At 46.0% G+C, this 18,281-nt stretch overlaps 3 non-coding genes across 3 annotated transcripts; 1 reads left to right on the top strand and 2 right to left on the bottom strand.

Annotated features, from left to right (window-relative positions):
* Positions 1-774: 774 nt before the first annotated feature.
* Positions 775-847, bottom strand: TRNAT-CGU. Its single transcript has one exon. It is a non-coding gene; the product is annotated as a tRNA-Thr (tRNA).
* An 8,799-nt stretch (positions 848-9,646) lies between these two features.
* On the top strand, positions 9,647-9,752 carry TRNAL-CAA. Its single transcript has 2 exons — positions 9,647-9,684; positions 9,707-9,752. It is a non-coding gene; the product is annotated as a tRNA-Leu (tRNA).
* A 3,838-nt stretch (positions 9,753-13,590) lies between these two features.
* Positions 13,591-13,696, bottom strand: TRNAL-CAA. The gene is made up of 2 exons: positions 13,659-13,696; positions 13,591-13,636 (listed from the first exon to the last, which is right to left on the bottom strand). It is a non-coding gene; the product is annotated as a tRNA-Leu (tRNA).
* Positions 13,697-18,281: the final 4,585 nt, after the last annotated feature.

Raw genomic sequence — 18,281 nt, forward strand, 5'->3', positions numbered from 1 at the left:
CTTTAGAACATCATCCCCTTCGAGGCCCAGCCGCAACCTGCAGCTTCCTGTTTCCAGAGCAACTCTGGAGCAACTGCCATTTCTGACCTGGGAAAGAAATGCACTGGCCTCCCACTTTTGATGGAGCAGTTAAACATCACCAATACTGCTTAGTATTCTTAGATGAGGGCCAGTGTTCGCGTGGGGGCAGCTCATTCCAGTTACGAAACACCAGAATGAGGCGGGAAGGATTAGCCACTTCGTGTCTGGTAGAATGTACCAGGGCTGAGTAGCTTTCTTTGTTCTTCTTTATTAGCTGACCTTGGTTCCTTGACCTTCAGATAATTTTTATCCCTCCTACGGTATTTGCAAACTCACTGCACTCTGGTTACATTTCTTTAGCTGGGCTTCATCCAACAAACCTTTACTGAGCACAGACTAGGTCCATACTTTGCAAGCCTCTGAGATCCAATAGCAAACAAGATACAACTCTTGTCTGCCGGGGGGTTTAGAGTCCACTAAAGAAGTATGATAAAAGCAATAATAATATAACTCCTTTAGGCCTTCAATAGGTAATCAGGACTCCAGGTTGTGACCGAAACTCCATACAAATTAGCTTATCTACTGGCTGATATTGGCATTAATTATAGTGCTGGTGGCATTTCAAGGTTTCCCACACCTGATTTCTGAGAATAGAGTATAGATTTGGCAAATACATTTCTAGTTCCAGGTTTTGGTGTCAAGGAAACATCCTTTTGAAATCATCTACGAGAGATGAAAAAGCTTAGAAGCTGGAGGCCCCAGTGAGATTCGAACTCACGACCCCTGGTTTACGAGACCAGTGCTCTAACCCCTGAGCTACGGAGCCTCACCGAGGGGCTCTTTCACTTCTTGCCCTAAAGTTGATTATACATGCAAATGTTTCGTTTTCTGTTTCTGTGAGTCTCTGGAAATTGGATGTTCCGCCCCCTCCCCTTTCCGATTTCCTCCGTGACAGTTTTCACATCACAAAGGCTGTCTGGGGACTCGGCCCGGACGCGCGACCCCACACAGTAGGGAGGCCGGGGTGAGGAAGGAAACCGCGCCGGAAACCGCAGGCTTCCGGCCCCAAGTCCGCCGCAGGTGCCTCTAAAACAGCAAGCGGGGCTTTCCTTGCCACCTTCCCGGCTGGCCGCCGGCTTCTGCAGAAACAGCAGCTGTCCTAAATACAAACCCAAACACCTCGACTGCTGCCGAGGACACGCCGCTCACTAAAACGACTCAGAAAAATAGGATTCACGGGGTGGGAAGCGGGGAGCCCGCCGCGCGTCTGCCCAATTCTGGACCACGCTCCGCGCGCTGCAGAGGAGAGGCGCTGCGATCCAGCCGGAGCCGGGCGGACAGCTCTGCAGAGGGACCCAAGCCCTAAAACAACCGCGGTCACACACAGGCACGACAACGCCCTTGTGACCCGGAGTGTCTCAAACACCCATGTTAGGAAAACCAAGCAAAACAAGGAATGGTCATATCAATGAAGTTGAGAGTGAGGGCAGGGGAGGGGATGTCAGCCTTTTCACTTATTCTTAGTGATTAAAGATCACTAAGGATAAAAGATCCTTTAAGGATTAAAGATCCCTCCTGCATCCCAGAGGAGCCAGTTTTTTCCAATTCTCCAAAACCCTAAGCTTGCTTGTGCATAAGGGACCCTACCTACCGACACCCCTCCTCATCCCCCAGGTAACAGAGAAGGGGACTGCAGGCCCAACAGGCCTGTGGTTTGCAATGTTTTTCAGATTTCATCCCAAATTTAGGTACCATGTTCACCTCCTGTTTCTAGCACCTAAAGAAATGTATAACCTCAGTGAAATACAGGTCTGTTAGCTTCAGAGGAATCACTTGGATTTTTTTTTTTTTTTTTGGTGTTTTATGTTTTAATGATCTTAAGTGTGATCTTAGTGGGCTCTCTTTCTTCCCCTGTCTGCAGAGACAAAAGCTCCTGATCCTTAAATGCATTCATTCAATAAAGCATTTACTAACAGGTGAGCCATCATTAAGGGCAGGACACTGTGGAGACGCTTGTCTAGCTCACTGAGTTCTCCGTAGTTAACAGACTGCCTGGCATGCAGTCAAATCTCTACCACGTAGGGCATTTGTGACAGAATATTTACCTACAAATACAGTTAAATGGCAAGTGCTTTTGCAGCTCTGGGAAAGCCTGCAAAGACCCACAGTTCTGGAAGGGTTCCAGCTCTCTTCCTCTCAACTTCAGTCTCCAGAAGTCAGCAGAGCCTTGCACGGAGCTCACATATAAGACCTCTGAGGCAGGAAGATAGGCCTGACTGTCGGGTGCTGATAAAATGAGCATGGCCTCTTCATTAGAATGAAAGAATGCTCTTTAAAAAGAGGGAAGGGGTGGTAAGAACACCAGAAATGAAGAAGAGAATATAGCCGGAAGGGAGACAGGAAGGACAGGAAGAAGGAGAGGATAAGGCACCTGCTCCCACCAAGCCACCAAATCTGTGGGCAATAGTCCCAAAGATGCCCTGAGCCACTCCTCTCCCAGGCCTGAGTCTCTGGTTTTGACTCTGAATTTGGGTCCGGCTTCCCACTTACAAACGCCACACTAAGGTGCTGTATATCCGTACAGAATAGCGTGAATTATAAGATGATACTAGGGTAATATTTCTTTGTATTTGGTTCAGCCTTACCTACGATAAATGTGATTTGAGAAGCCAAATGATTCAGAAGTCAGTCTATGAAGGACCTGGCCCTTTGACTCTGTGATGCTGACCTAGACAATGAACTTTTCCCTACTGTTGTTACTAATTTCCACCTCCTTCTAATGTAAGAAATCTTTGCCCAATTGGAATTTGTTTTAGCAGGAGTTTTCAGAACACCCATTGGATTGATCTCCAAACTTCGGGTTACGTTCAAGAGGGGACATCAGGCACCTACCTTTCTCCTCTTCTTGCCATCTCCCATCTGCCAGTCCCTTCCATTGGCTGAGTCCAGACAGGAGCTAGCTAGGGGCAAGAGAGCCCAACTGATGCACCTTCCAGGGCAGAAAAGCAGGGCAGAGAATGGGTCTGGATGGGCAAATGGAGAATGATCACACCTGCTGTTGTAACTGTAGCCATAGGGTTAGTGTAGGGTTGGTTAAGTCCTGAACTTCCATCTTCTATAAACCTTGGATAATAGTGTAGGTTGAAGCTTGAGCAGCGGATAAGTAATATGTACTGCTAAATAATTTTTATCATCCTGTATTGGGAGTACAGCCACTGCAAGGAGGAGTACGGATATGTTTGCCACTACCTGACATGAAGTGAGGAAGAAGGCATGAAGCATAGGTTCTTTCCAGCAGATGCGTCCCAGTGAGACTGGCATGTGCAAGGCAGCCCTTCTGTCAGATAAGGCTGGGGAGGCATCTGGTCCTAGAGAAAATGTGGGGCTTCTGGTGTCCGGCAATAGCTCAGTTCATTCCAAACAGCCAACTGAGGCTGCAAGGTAGGCATATTTCCTGGCTTCATTAGGCCTGCTGGAGGGGTAAGCAAGTCTGTTTCTCTTGGAGACTTGATGATCTATACAAATAATGTGTTGGAAATCTCATTCTGATACTAGTAGAATGAATTATCATTTTGGGGGCTCCTGGGTGGCACAGCGGTTAGGCGTCTGCCTTCGGCTCAGGGCGTGATCCCGGTGTTGTGGGATTGAGCCCCACATCAGGCTCTTCCGCTATGAGCCTGCTTCTTCCTCCTCCCACTCCCTGCTTGTGTTCCCTCTCTCGCTGGCTGTCTCTGTCTCTGTCGAATAAATAAATAAAATCTTAAAAAAAAAAAAGAATGAATTATCATTTTAAAATGCACAGTCTTGGGGCACCTGGGTGGCTCAGTCGTTAAGTGTCTGCCTTTGGCTCAGGTCGTGATCCCAGGGTCCTGGGATCGAGTCCTGCTTTGGGCTCCCTGCTAGGCCGGAAGCCTGCTTCTCCCTCTCCCACACCCCCTGCTTGTGTTCCCTCTCTCGTTGTCTCTCTCTCTGTCAAATAAATAAATAAAATCTTTTAAAAAAATAAAAAAATAAAATGCACAGTCTTGCCTTGCCCTTGAGCGTTGGAAGACTCCTGTAACGCCAGTGACGAGCCAAGTTGCCAGTCAGGAAACATCAGTTACTGGTCCACAGAGAGGCAAGCTTGTTCCAGGATATAATTCAATGCACTCCTACCTTCACTGAGGAACTTCACTACCAACAAGTCACCCGCAGAACTGAACCAGATGCTCGGTAAAGTAGTTGAGTTACCTCCGGCACAAGCTCCGTCTCTGGAAACAGCGCGGACGGTACTGAACGTTTACGGACGGTGAGCGGCTCTGCCCAGACTTCTCCATCCTTCCCATTGGACTGAGTTTGTACACAAAGCGAAGACCCTGATTCTGTAATTGTTCCTTTTGGAGGCAGATTTTTGGTCAACTGGACTCAAGCGGAATCCATAAGATCTCTCCTAACAACTAATACCTAGTGTGGCTGCGGTTGGCAGCAGATGGAAGAAATGTGGCCAGATCTCTGCCTTCCACAAATCTCTCACCCCACCCACCCGGGGAGATGCTTCTCTAATCTAGAGTAGAGAGAAACTGTTAGCCCAAGAAGCTGGAGTTGGTTCACTCCACTGATAGGACACGAGCAACAAACATCTGAAAAGAAACAGAAGCTCTAACCTTCCTCCGGGAGAACAACAAAGAAGACAAAGCTATCAGTGGGCTCAGAATAAAAAACACAGAACCACAGGTTCGAGCAAGAGTTGGCAAACTCGTCCTGTAAAGGCCAGGAGGTAAATATTTTACGCTTTGCGGGCATGCGGTCTCTGTGACAACTAAGTTCCCCTCCAGTGCGGCTCAGAAATAGTCATAGAAAATAGATAAGCGAAGAAACGCGGCTGTGTTCCCACAGCTCTATTTATGACACCGACACTGGAATCTCATGTAATTTTCACAGGTCCTGAAATACTCTTTTGGTATTTTCACCCATCTTAAAATGTAATGTTTGAGGTCACAGGCCATGCAAAAATGGGCAGGGGGTGGGATGTGGCCGGCGGGGTGGTTTGCTGACCCTGGAACAGGATACAATATAGACTGTCAAATACGGGTGAATACAACCTCTCAAAGTCTGGTTTGAAACTCGAGTGCCATTATTTGAATTTCTTTTCTTTCTCTTTTTCTCTTGTTGTTCCTTTAATTATAATATGATGATATTTGCCATTATTGTTGCCTTAGTTACTATGGCTGTGTAACAAATTACCCCCCAAATCAAGGGCTTAACACAATTACTACATGGGTTTGACATATATATGTAATTTCTGACTCCCAAGTCCGCCACGGTGTCACCTGACATCCTTCTGGGATCTGACCAAAGGTTTTACAGTCACACCCCATGGCTTCATCTTTAGACCATGTTTTCCTGATGTTTTCCCAGAAGCCTTTCTTAATTATAATATGGTCTGTCATCTGGAGAGACTGGCAACAAGGGACAGTTTTCTTGCTGGGTATCCAGCAAGCCCTGGTTCCTTTATTATGAACAATTCCTTCTTCAGCGTGTCTCTCTCACGGCTCATGTTACTGTATACATCTGGGAAAGGCCAGGTGACACTTTCAAAGCTTTAACTGGTCATGTCCTTGGCTGAATCCCCAAACCCATTAGGTCCATTTTCTACTTTTCACATTAGTACAGAAACAGTGTTGCTCAACTTCCTGCCATTAGACATTAGTGGCAGTGCCCTCATTTCCTGCAGCATTTTTTTTTTTAGATTTTATTTTTGATTGATCTCTATGCCCTAAATGGGGCTCCAACTCACAACCTCAAGACCAAGAGCCTGCTCTTCCGACTGAGCCAGCCAGGTGCCCCTTCTCCAGCTTTTTTTTTTTTTTTAAAGATTTTATTTATTTATTTGACAGAGAGAGAGACAGCCAGCAAGAGAGGGGACACAAGCAGGGGGAGTGGGAGAGGAAGAAGCAGGCTCCCAGTGGAGGAGCCTGATGTGGGGCTTGATCCCAGACCGCTGGGCTCACGCCCTGAGCCGAAGGCAGACGCCTAACGACTGAGCCACCCAGGCGCCCCCCTTCTCCAGCTTCTAATAGCATTTTTCCTCACTCTCCTTTGAACATCTCTGACTCTGGGACCCAGCACAGCACAGGTGGTAGGAAGAAACTGTCTTCAAGACTTTTCAGTATCCTTCTCCTCAAGGTCTTTCTGGTTTCTGCCTGCTGCCCAGCCTTAAGGGCACAAGCTTTGGGATTTGTTATCATTTTCGGGTAACAAATTCTGCATTAGCTTGTACCCATTATGAATTTATTGCCTCTCAGTCCCAAATTCATTCTTTATGCCTGCTTTCTAGAAATGGATATGAATCCTTTCTTTTGCCAACTGGCAATGAAGCTTTGTCCACAGAGGATGGTGGAGAGTCATTGCAGGAGGAAGTGGGTTTTGCTTCCTAGTTCCCACCTGTTACATGGTCTGCTGCTTGCCCAGGGCCTCGTTCCTACACCAGGCATGGCTTCCCCACCCCCATCGGGCTCCAGCAGCAAGCACCAGCCCCCCCTTCCCCTGGCGTCCCCCTTGAGTGTCCTCAGGGAGAGACCTCTCCAAGAATAGCTTTCCAAGAAAAGCTAGAAGATGGATTTCCCACAAGTTCCAGAGGGCAATTTCAAGCCAGTTCTGCTAGCACAACAGGGCAATGTCTCTGCTCTTCAGTGAGCCAGGCTGTGCCCTTTACAGCAAGGTCTGGGTCTTTGCTAGGGGTGGGGTGAGGGGTGGAGGGCTCTTCCTTCTGCGGTTATCTCTGTCCTCACTTCCTAAGGTGCTGTATCAGCCCTTGGGGTGGTGACTGCTCCTTACATCTGCTATCCTTATAGTCCTTAGAATTCTCTTTATTTTTTCCTAGCCAAATCCTCAGTCCTCCAATCTCCCGGTAGTTAATAATTCTCTATATTAAAACTTTCCCGGGGGCGCCTGGGTGGCACAGTGGTTGAGCGTCTGCCTTCAGCTCAGGGCGTGATCCCGGTGTTATGGGATCGAGCCCCACATCAGGCTCCTCCGCTGGGAGCCTGCTTCTTCCTCTCCCACTCCCCCTGCTTGTGTTCCCTCTCTCGCGAGCCCCACATCAGGCTCCTCCGCTGGGAGCCTGCTTCTTCCTCTCCCACTCCCCCTGCTTGTGTTCCCTCTCTCGCTGGCTGTCTCTCTCTCTCTGTCAAATAAATAAAATCTTTAAAAATAAATAAATAAAACTTTCCTGGTGCATTACCAGATAAATATGTTCTGGGGATATAACGTAAAACATGTCACTATAGTTAGCAATACTCAATTGTACATTTGAAAATTGCTGAGAGAGGAGATCTTAAAAGTTTTCATCACAAGGGAAAAATTGTCACAGTGTGAGGTGCGGATGTGAACTCGTTATTGTGGCCATCACTTTGCAATATATGCATATATCAAATCATCACCTTCAACTTACAGAGTGTTGTATGTCAGTTATATCTCAATAAAACTGGAAAAATAATGTAAAAATAAGCAAGCAAGCAAACAATTTTTCCTGGGAAATTACTGCGTGGTTTCTCTCTCCTGATTGGACCAAGATTGATTCCTACGTGCCAACTCCATAAAAAATCATATTACAACTTAATGGCTTAACTTACACAACAATGATCATGTCTTCTCTCACAGACTTGGTCAGGAATTTGGGCAGAGCACAGCAGAGCACAGCTTGTCTCTGCTCCTGATTTCTGGAGACCCGACTGGAAGACTAGAAGGCTGGGGCAGGAAGTCACCTACTCACATGTCTGGCAGTTGCTGCTGGCTGTGGGCCGGAGACCTCAGTTCCTCTCTACAGGGTCCCTCCCTGTGGGCTTTCTTGCAGCATGGTGCCTTGGTTCTGAGGACCAACGTTCTGAGGGAAAGCTGTTGGAAGCTCTGGTGAGCTCACCTGGGGAGTCCCACAGCATCGATGCCAGCACACAGCAGATCTATCCAGATTCAATGAGAGGGAACACAGACCCCTACCTCTGGAGGGAAATGTGTCAAAATCATTCTAAAGGAAGAGCACATGGGACGAACTATGTTGCCAAGACCATCTTTGGACAATGCAATCTGTCACAGGCTTTTTATGGCTGAATTCAGAAGCCCCTACTGCCTCAGATTTCACTTATCCAATTTCCCCTGAACTTGTAAGAAAAACTCGAGAAAATAAATTAATAATAAAGAGGTGTTAGGAAATATTCTACCCAGAAGTTCATGAAATATCGGCTGTGCTGTGCAGGAACAAATCTATCAAAGACAAGTGGATTATGGCATATTTTCAGCGGCAATTCCATATTCACATTACATTTTAATAACATTCATTTTCAAGTATCCCAGATATTTTAAACCTATATTCAGAAGTTTTCACTTCATAGAAAATAGATACATAAACTTCAAACAGGTATAGGAGGCCTTATGTGAAAATTCAACATATGCATATACCAAAATATACACTTAATTTTGCATACTGTTTGTAATTGCACTGCTGAAATATAGTCACATTAAAGTAACATCTACAGGGGCGCCTGGATGGCACAGCGGTTGGGCGTCTGCCTTCAGCTCAGGGCGTGATCCCGGCATTGTGGGATCGAGCCCCACATCAGGCTCCTCCGCTATGAGCCTGGTTCTTTCTCTCCCACTCCCCCTGCTTGTGTTGCCTCTCTCTCTGGCTGTCTCTATCTCTGTCAAATGAATAAATAAAATCTTAAAAAAAAAAAAGTAACATCTACAAATAATAACTTAATATTCAAGAAATATTTCCCACTCAATTTTAGAGTCACAGATGAAGAAATTAAAATTAATTTTAAATTAGATTTAAAAGTGATGTCTACAAATTTAAGTGTCCTATAGATTTAGACCCTGGCAGTCTAATAGAAACCTGCTGACACTTATTTACTGGGATGTTACATTGCTTTTCTCCTTCACAGTTTAATCCGAGAATACTAGTTGCAACAAGGTTATTTCTTTTTCTTTCTCTTTTTTTGGCTACTCCATTTCCACAGTCACTGAAACATATTTTTTCAGCCATAAAAGGCAAACCTGTTTCAGAAGAGCTGCTGCCCCCCCCCCCGCCCCCGACGGGTGATCTGGCGGAAAAGCCTCCGAGGGCTCTAAGGAAGGGGGGACAGGCTCACTCCGCAGCGCCCGAGCGACCCCGCGGGGCAGGAGAGCGAGCTGGTTCCGAACCGTGTGCGGTGATGCGGGCGGCGGCATCTCAGGCTGGGTCGGTCGAGAACAGGAGGAGTGCTTCGGAATGCACGGAGCGGGTCTCTGGACGACGACCCCCTCCGTCCAGGGCAGGGGGAAGGTGTTTGCTCGCTGAGTCTCTGCCGACCCTGCAGCAGCCTGCCGCGGGGCCTGCAGGGCGCGGGTCCGAGTCGCAAAGATCACGGTGACGGCCTGCGGTCCAGGTGCCAGGTGGGGTCGCTGCGAGCACCCGGATCCCCGGGCCTGTAGGAACGGCTCGGGTCCGCAGCGACGCGGTGCTCCGCTGTCTCTGCGTTTCTGCATCAGAGTTGGGAACTCCCGCCTGGTCCGCCAACCCCAGCGAGAGTCGGTCTCCGCGACTCCGGGGCGCCCAGCGCGAGGGCAGAAGCCTAAGCAGGAAGCTTTAGGGGGCTCCTGCCGCGGTGTCAGGATGGCCGAGTGGTCTAAGGCGCCAGACTCAAGCATCTGCTTCCCGCGCTGGGGCTTCTGGTCTCCGCATGGAGGCGTGGGTTCGAATCCCACTTCTGACACTTCCAGTTTTGTTCCTCCTGAACACCCCGACTCTGGACGAGGGGGCAAGTCCCCAACTAGAGACTACTCGGATTTTTCAGGGACATATGGCCGCAGCCCCCAGCGCCGTCAGAGCTCCTCTCTTCCCAGCAAAAGGAACCACACGTTGGGTCCTGGTTCTGTGCTGTAGAGAACTACTGAAGTCTTCACTGTTTTCCCGCATGCGGAAAAGAAGCTGTTACGAAGTTCTGTCCAAAAGCTCCCTTTACCCCTTCTAAACTGCGAGGGAAAGCCCCTCCCAGTGACCGCACCGTTGAAAATGTTTAGGTGAGCAATAGCAGAGAAATGGCCGTGCTGTTAAAATAAACTAAACCAACAGCTCCCTTCGAGATTTTATCTCAGAATTATGTGATTTAGATGTCTTTTCTTTGATTTTTTGAAGTTAAAAAATGCATCTTATGAAGTTCTACATAACTTGGTCTTAAAACTAAGATCTTAGATTTTTGCATGTTTGCTTTTAAACGAGTTTGCCTTCCTGTACTGTATAGCTTTCGGATTACTAGTCAGCAGTGCCTCTCCTGGGGATGTATCCCAGCGACATTCCAGCTCAGCTCCATGACTGCCTTGTCTAGTATAGTCTTCATAGCATTTTTCTTCTTTTTTCAAAATTGAGATATACTTGACACGTAATGTTGTATGTACAACATAGTTCTGTCTGGTCACATAATTACCATTTCTTCTAGAGCTGAGAACAGTTAAGATCTAGTCTCTTGACAAGTTCAATGTTTATAGCACAATTTTGCTGTCCATAATCACTGTACCGTGTATTAGATTTCCAGGAAGTGTTTATCTACTAGTTGCAAATATGTACCATAGAACAATCTCTCTCCCATTCCCCTTCTTCCATCTCCCGGTGTCCACCATTTTACTCTCTGCTTTCACAATTTTTAAAAAATTCCACCTATAAGAGATGTTACGTAGTACTTGTCTTTCACTCTCTGACTTATCTCACTTAGCATAATATTCTCAGGGTCCACCCGTGTTGATTCAAATGGCAGAATGTCCTCTTTTCTCATGGCTAAATACTATTATATAGATAATATACAGAGATAGATATATCTACATTCTATATATATATAATTGAAGAGTATATATAGTGATATATAATTTGATATTTTATATATAAATATACATATAAAATATATTATATCTTACATCTTTATTATATATATTATATATATTATTATATATCTTACATCTTTATCCATTCATGCATTGACAGATAAAGTTTGCTTCAATATCTTGGCTATTGTGAGTAATACTGCAATAAACATGGGAGTGCATATGTCTCTTCAATACTCTATTTTTATTTCCTTTGAATAAATACACAGAAGTGGGATTTCTGTGTCATATGATAGTTCTATTTTTAATTTTTTTGAGGAACCTCCACACTGTTTCCAGAGTGACTGCACAGTTTACAGTCTGACCAACAGTGTAAGAGGGTTCCCCTTTCTCCACGTCCTCCCAAACACTTGTGATCTCTGGTCTTCTTGATGGTAGCTATTCTAACAGGTGGGAGGTGGTATTTCGTTGTGGGTTTGATTTGTGCCCCTGACAGTGATGTTGAGCACCTTTTCATGTACCTGCTGTGCGTTTGAAAGTCTTTGGACAAAACGTCTATTTAGCTCCTCTGCCCATTCAAAAATCAGATTGATTGTTATTTTGTAATTAAGGTGTATGAATCTTTTACAAATTTTGACTACTAACCCCTTATTCAACACGTGGTTTCAAAATTTTCTCCCATTCTGTTGGTTGTCTTTTTATTCTGTGCAGGAGAATAGCTTCTTTTTTAAAGAACAACATTAAACACTTTATAGATCTATATGTTGGGGGAGAAGAAAGGGTGGATACCAGGCATGACATGGAAAAACAATGCATCAGAGTATAACTGAGAGTGACCTTTATGGACTAATAACAAAAGTGAGTCATGGACAGCCAAGCATGATTAATTTACTTCTTTGAATTCAAAACCTCCCTCCCCCTCCCCAAGATTATTAAATTCCATGTCTTACACTCTCCTTCTCACTTCTACAAATGTATAACCACCTACCACTCTTTCCTGCTCTACCTTTCCTCTGAAATGATGAAATTCTAAATTATTTTTCTCTGTATTCTCCGTTTGTATCTTTTTCATTGTTCTGAATTGGGACTGTTTATTTTTCTGTTACTGACTTTGCTTTCTGTGTTTCAAAGCATCCACAGTATATTTGGGGCTAGATAGGAAACCTTAAAAAATAGAATAAAATAAAAATCCTTTGGCAACGTTTGCTTTGCTTTGTAAAGTACCGAACACCGGCTCAAGACAAGGAGCACGGGCTTCTCGTTCCCTCAAGCCAGGAAGCTGTTCTGCAGCTTGATGGAAATGTGCAAGCAGTGATCTGAGTATTTGCACCCTTCCCCAAAGTGTCATTTTGTACTAATCCTGGACAATGACAACATAAGGTATGTTGATATTACTTTTAAATGCAAAAGGGGAAACCAGAAAATGTGTGTATTTACACCCATGGTGTATCTTTCTCAGTAATATAAAAACACAAAGGCTGTAAATCGATTCTAGCAGTTGTATTATTGATTCTGTTTTGTTTCTTTCAGTTTCTCTCTGTGGGGAAAAGCAGTGAATTTCCCAGTAATTTTGTAACAGCACTCCTGGTTGGAGTGCTTAAGGGTTAACTTGCTTCAGGCTTATGTGCTCCTTGCTTGCTGACCTAAGTTCCTTGATCTGTAGCAGAAATAACCTACTTTCCTTGGGATTGGCAGACCCGTGGCCTTGAGGAGTGAAGGACCAGGCTCTCCCAGAAGATAAGGGGACGGACGAAGTAACGGAGGGTGCTGCACTTGAAAACAGCTGTCACAGAGCCCAGCAAGTCTGTTCACGGTCATGTCCACATATAAGTAACAGCCTGGACACCTGCTTCTCCCGCATGTAGCCCCCCTCCTTTTCCCCGCCTTCCCTTTACAGCCCTCCAGCATCAACTGGACAGGGAAGATGGTCTCTGAGACATTAGTCCACCATCTTCCCAGGTTGCTGGCTTCCCTTTCCCATCCTCACTGGTCTCTGAGTACTGATTTTACAGCAGCCAGCAGCCAACCTAAGTTGGAACCAGATCTCTGTCCCGCAACAGTTTCCTCAGTGGAAAAGCCTAGGACAGACGCGTGGGAGCCTCATCAGCTGAGCTACCAATCACAAAAGCCTGGTCTTTCTCGTTCTCATGGCCAGGCAGGAGACTGGCCTGTACTTTCCCCATGGCAAGGCAGACAATGTAGCATCCTCCTCCTGACCACAGAATCTGGCTGCACGTGTCTCCCAGGAAAGGGAGGTCTTTCTGGTTACCTCGTATCTTTTGTTTTGTTTTGTTTTGTTTTGTTTGTTTTTAAGACGAGTTCCCAGACTTCGTTAAAGTCACCAGGTTGGCAGAGCAAGGCATGACCTTCTGATGGAAATCGCTGCCACCTTCTCTCCAGGAAGAGGGGTCACCGGTGGCTCTGCGATGTTTAAATGCGCCCAACAGGCTGTGGAAACACGCAGGTTCTCTAATGGAGAATTTTCGTTGGTCAGCTGCGTGGCTGGGGTGCGAGAGATCCCTTCGGATGTGCTGCAGGCGCGGTGATGTTGCCTGTGGAGGGGTCTGGTGCGGGGAGGGGAAGGACGAAGTAACGGAGGGTGCTGCCCTCGTGCGGGGAAATCGAGATGGGGCTGCGCGGGCGGGGAGAGCTGGAGGAGTCTCGAGGGGGAAGAGTGAGACCTAGGACCTAAAGGTGAAAATGTTTGATGAGTATGGCAAGAACAAAAATGAGCCGTGTCAGAAGTGGGATTCGAACCCACGCCTCCATGCGGAGACCAGAAGCCCCAGTGCGGGAAGCAGGTGCTTGAGTCTGGCGCCTTAGACCACTCGGCCATCCTGACATGACACGTGAGGCGTGTGCGAAGTAACAACTGTCAATGATCAAACACCCTCCATCCAGGAAGGGAGCGGGGAGCTATTTCTAGCAGGGGCAGGAGCGAGCAGGTGTTCGGCACGACCTGCAAAACCCAAAGCTGGGACCCGACGAGTTCTGCGGGGAAACTGAGTTGGCGAGGGAACGAACGCAGCTCTGAAGTCCGACACCCCTCCGGAGGTCTTTCTCCGGCTGCCCCCCAACCCTGCTGGCCGAGATTTGCAGGACTGGCCTTGGGCGTAGGGGCTGGGGATGCAGGTTTGATCTGCGGCTCTCCCCCGATGTTTTCAGACTGTCCCGCCACGTACCTCACAGTACTTTATCTCAACAAGTTTTGTTAGTGGGGGGCCTGAAATACCCCGTACACTAGTATTTTCAGCAACTTAACAATCGCCCGCCCACCGTGGGTCATGGCTCCGTCAAGATGCCGTTGACATCCCAGTCAGGACTTCTTTTTCCTTCTCTCTTTAATCCCTCAAAACACACTGGCGTCATCAGGCGAAAAGCTGATAACTTGACTTTTAAACAAATTTAAAATGAACACAATGTCGAAGATTTCATATATCTCACTAATTAATGCATAAAGTGATAGAAATGCTTCAAAGGAGATACGAAGAACAGACGACAAGCAATCAGAACGGCTGAAATAAATTTGCTAAAAGATGCAAAACTGATTAATATCCTATAGGGCAATAAAACTTTATGTTTGGGGTTATCTCTTCTACTGGGCAAAATTGTATCTTAACTGAGCAAAATCCTTTGCGCTGATATAAACAAGAATCACTTGCATTATTGTCACTTTCTGTAAGTTAACTTCTACCATCATAGAGTTCTAGAATAGACTAGTGGATAGAAAGTCAGTTAAATGCGCACATTCCTATAAAATCAGGTAATTCCCAGAGGGTCTGCTAGACAATGCCCAGCACTTCACTAAGGCAAGGAGCCAATAATTTCTGTTGTCCATTTTTAAGTCTTTGACAATTTTTTTCTGACATATATGAAATTTTAGATAAGCTGTTTAACTGTAAGCTAATCAGGAGAGTGTTAGTGGAGTTGAAGACATGTTTGATCAGGTCAGTTCTGACTCTTATCTTAGTTTACCTATTTATAGAACTGGGGATATATGTATTTAATTGCAGTACTGTGGTCAGGTGGAACATTTTAAAACCTTTTATGCTTTCCTTAGTTTACATGCTTTTGAAGGGGGGCAGAATATGCCACCCAGGCTGTGCCACTTTGGCATTGGGACCCAACTGCCTGAAAGAATTTAGATAGAGGGCCTGGTCCAGGAAGAGAGCTATTAGCAGAGATAACTACAAGGAGTATGGGCCAGGTGTGGTAAGCTGAGGGGAGCTAGCAGGGCCTGTTTGTTCAAAGTCCTCCCTGTGTCCCATCGACTTGCCTGGCATGACAAACATTTGCTTACCAAACATTTGTTCTTCCCATCTTCCTGTGAATTGTCTTCCTTCTCTTTGAAACCCCAGACCCCCATCCCATTCCTTAGCTCAGGATGGCATATAAACCAACTTTCCCTTCAGTCTCTTATCTTTGGGGCTCCCGTAGGTAAGAAATTAAATTTGTTTTTGTCCTATAGATGTTTTATGTCAATCTAATTAATAGACTAGCCAAAAGAATCTAGAAGAATAGAAGGAAAATTATTCCTCTCCTACACTTTCTAATTGTTGTATGTTCTCCAGATTAATAAAAACAATGTATTCTTCTTTCTTCTTCCTTTGTTCTGAATCTTTTTTTCTGTCCCTCCCTCCTTGATTATTTAGAATACCAGATGTATGTATTGTGAAGGGAATTCAAAATCAGCAGAGGCTCTAGAAGGCATGTGATATTTGTTTCTCAAGCCCAATACAATATGCAAATCAACTGAAACAGTCAAAATCTAGCAGACCAGAGATATAGCCAGGGAAGTTAAAGACTCCACAATTGGATTGATTGAGGTAACTAACCCCATCCTGCTAGAGTAAGCAGTTAGTTAGGTTCTAACAGGATGCCTGGGGCCAAAAACAGGATGTTAGAGGCTGGTCCTGGTAGCACTCCAAAACAAAACCACAAGAAGCCAAACTGCACCAGACAGGCCCAAGACAAAGAAGGCAGGTGGAAACCCTGACCAAGTAAGGGTGAAAAGTCATGAAACCAAAAAATTCCCCTCCCCACGTAATAAATATTCCATCCCCTCATTAACAATTGTCAGTAAAAGATAGCAACCCAAACCCTGAATGGGCAACTCTCCCTTGAGCTCACTTGCTTTCACAATGTCTCAAGTGTACTCTCACCTTAATAAACGTTCTACTTGCTCCTCTCAACTGTTGTGTCTGATCTGTCCTTGAATTCTTTCTTGTGGCAAGAACCAGGAGCCTCCTAGGGACATCCTGGGGCTGGGCTGGGGAGAGGCCTCAGGGCCTAGGGTCTCCCAGTCCACCCAACACCACCTTCTGCCCTACCATTCCAACTGCAGACGCAACAGGAAGAGGGGGACTGACTTAACCTTGCATGGACTTCACCTTGCAAATGGATACTATTCTACTCTTCCAGCCACAGGAAGAGATGCTCTCTTCATCAAACCCTGCCCCCCCAACCTCAGCTCAGCAATGAGAAGTCACCATACTTGAACTCTCAGCTTATTCCAATGGATTTTAGTTTGTAACTGTCTTCCCAACTTACCCCTTTTCTCCTTATAAGAGCGTATTTCTCCTCTGTGCTCTGGGTTTGCCTATGGTTTTACCGTAGCCTGTTTGTTCCAGATTGCGATTCTCTTTTATTCCCAAATAAACCCATCTTTTGCTGGTAATTAAATTGGCAGTTTTAGTTTTTAAGGTTAACAGGCTCATTCAATGCTGAGATTTAAAATATCTTTATGATTTAAAGGCCTTTAAAAATAATTGTTCAAAATTTAATTTGTGTGTCACTACTCATAAACCGTATTCAGAACCTCAAGGGAGCGAGAACAGCTTGGTCCCTCTGGTGATGGAAATGTCATCTGTGGCTCCTCTAACAGCTGGGGCCAAACTGTGACTGCCACATGGGCCTTCGACATACGATCTTTAAGTTTCTGAATAGAAATGGAAAGACAGTTTTGAAGGTACTGATGAGGCAGTGAGGAGTGAGTGATAGAAATGAGAGATTTGTGGCTTACGCCCTGGACTCCAGCTGAATACAATGTCCACAGAGCATAAGCAACGCTCCAGGCCTCAGGGTAGTTTTGCTGGAATAAGATACCTCTGCCCTGAGCTTTTGAATGGTCTTGTAGAGGGCCACTCACAGCACCACAACCCGCACCACAGCTGGACCTCACCACACTTCCAAACCTTCTCTTCTAGGTTTTCCTGGAGGAACACTCACTTAGGACTGAAAGTTACTGGCTTCCAGGACCAGAGGCCAGTGGTCTCTTTTGGAATGAGGTATTTATTTATTTACTTATTTATTTGTTAATGCCCCTGGGAGGTTATTCGGAATGAAACCATCCTGGGGAACTCATGACCCCATGGCTTTGTCTTAGAAGGTCAACACAAATTCTGCAGGCTCCTGTAGCAGAGAAAATGAAAGAGTAGAGCAGTCGCCCATAGATTTCAGAGGGAAAATTGAGAAGGAAAGAACAGCTCAGAATTTCCTGAGGCTGGAGTTTATGCAATAAACGTCGCATTTCTGGATTCGGAATGTTGGTGGCCAGGCTCATCTTAGGAAACTAGTGTTTGCTCTGCCCTTGGACAGCAATGATTTCTCGTTCCTTAAGAAGTTTGGAGTATTGATAACCTGTCTTTGTAAAAATCCATTTAAAAATTTACCTCTCCAGTAGAGAGTGCCTTGTATGTTCAAGACTTCTTTTTTCTTTTTAGCTTTAGAGCAGTCCAAATCATACATACGAATATGACGTATAACCATGAAGCTGGAAGGAGAGAAGTCTGGTTTTGATTAAGTAGGCAGCAGGTAGCCATGAGCTCAGGTGTGAACAAAGTTTCCAGCAAGGTGACAGCACCTTGGGCTGTGACAGCTGTAAGGCCAAGTGCCTGGAGGGAAAAAGGAAACTCCCTGCACGAACTGAGAGGAGGCTTCAGATACTTTTGTGGAAGAGAGAGTTTTTCAAGGATGCTCTGGGAGCATCCTTGGAAGGTGGGAGAAAGAAGAGACAGTCTCAGAGAGGGACAAGTAGGAAGGCGCAGGCAAAGGGTGTTAGCTAAGAAAGGAAGCTTTAAAAACAGCTTGGCAGGATTCTTTGTCCGGAAGAACCAGGCTTCGCTGACAAGAGCGGGTCCACGGACATAACTAGAAAGCGACCCGGGCCTCTGTTTCCCTAGCTCCAAGGTCCATAGATCAGGTGGTTACAACACACCACAGACCCTCTCACGCACACCCACTCAGTGCGGAGACCAGAAATTGGAGATTTCTTGTAGTCAGGACGTCCCAGTGCAGGGGAAGAGGGCACCGAGCCTCCCGCGAGTCTCGTGCGGTCCCCACTTCCCTGCAACCCTGCGAGTGACCGTTCCTCCCCTGTCGCCGCACCGCGTGCCCCACTGTCCCCACAGTGACAAGCCGCGGGGAGG

The sequence above is a fragment of the Ailuropoda melanoleuca genome, chromosome 5 (assembly GCF_002007445.2).
Source record: "Ailuropoda melanoleuca isolate Jingjing chromosome 5, ASM200744v2, whole genome shotgun sequence".
Classification (NCBI taxonomy): Eukaryota; Metazoa; Chordata; class Mammalia; order Carnivora; family Ursidae; genus Ailuropoda; species Ailuropoda melanoleuca.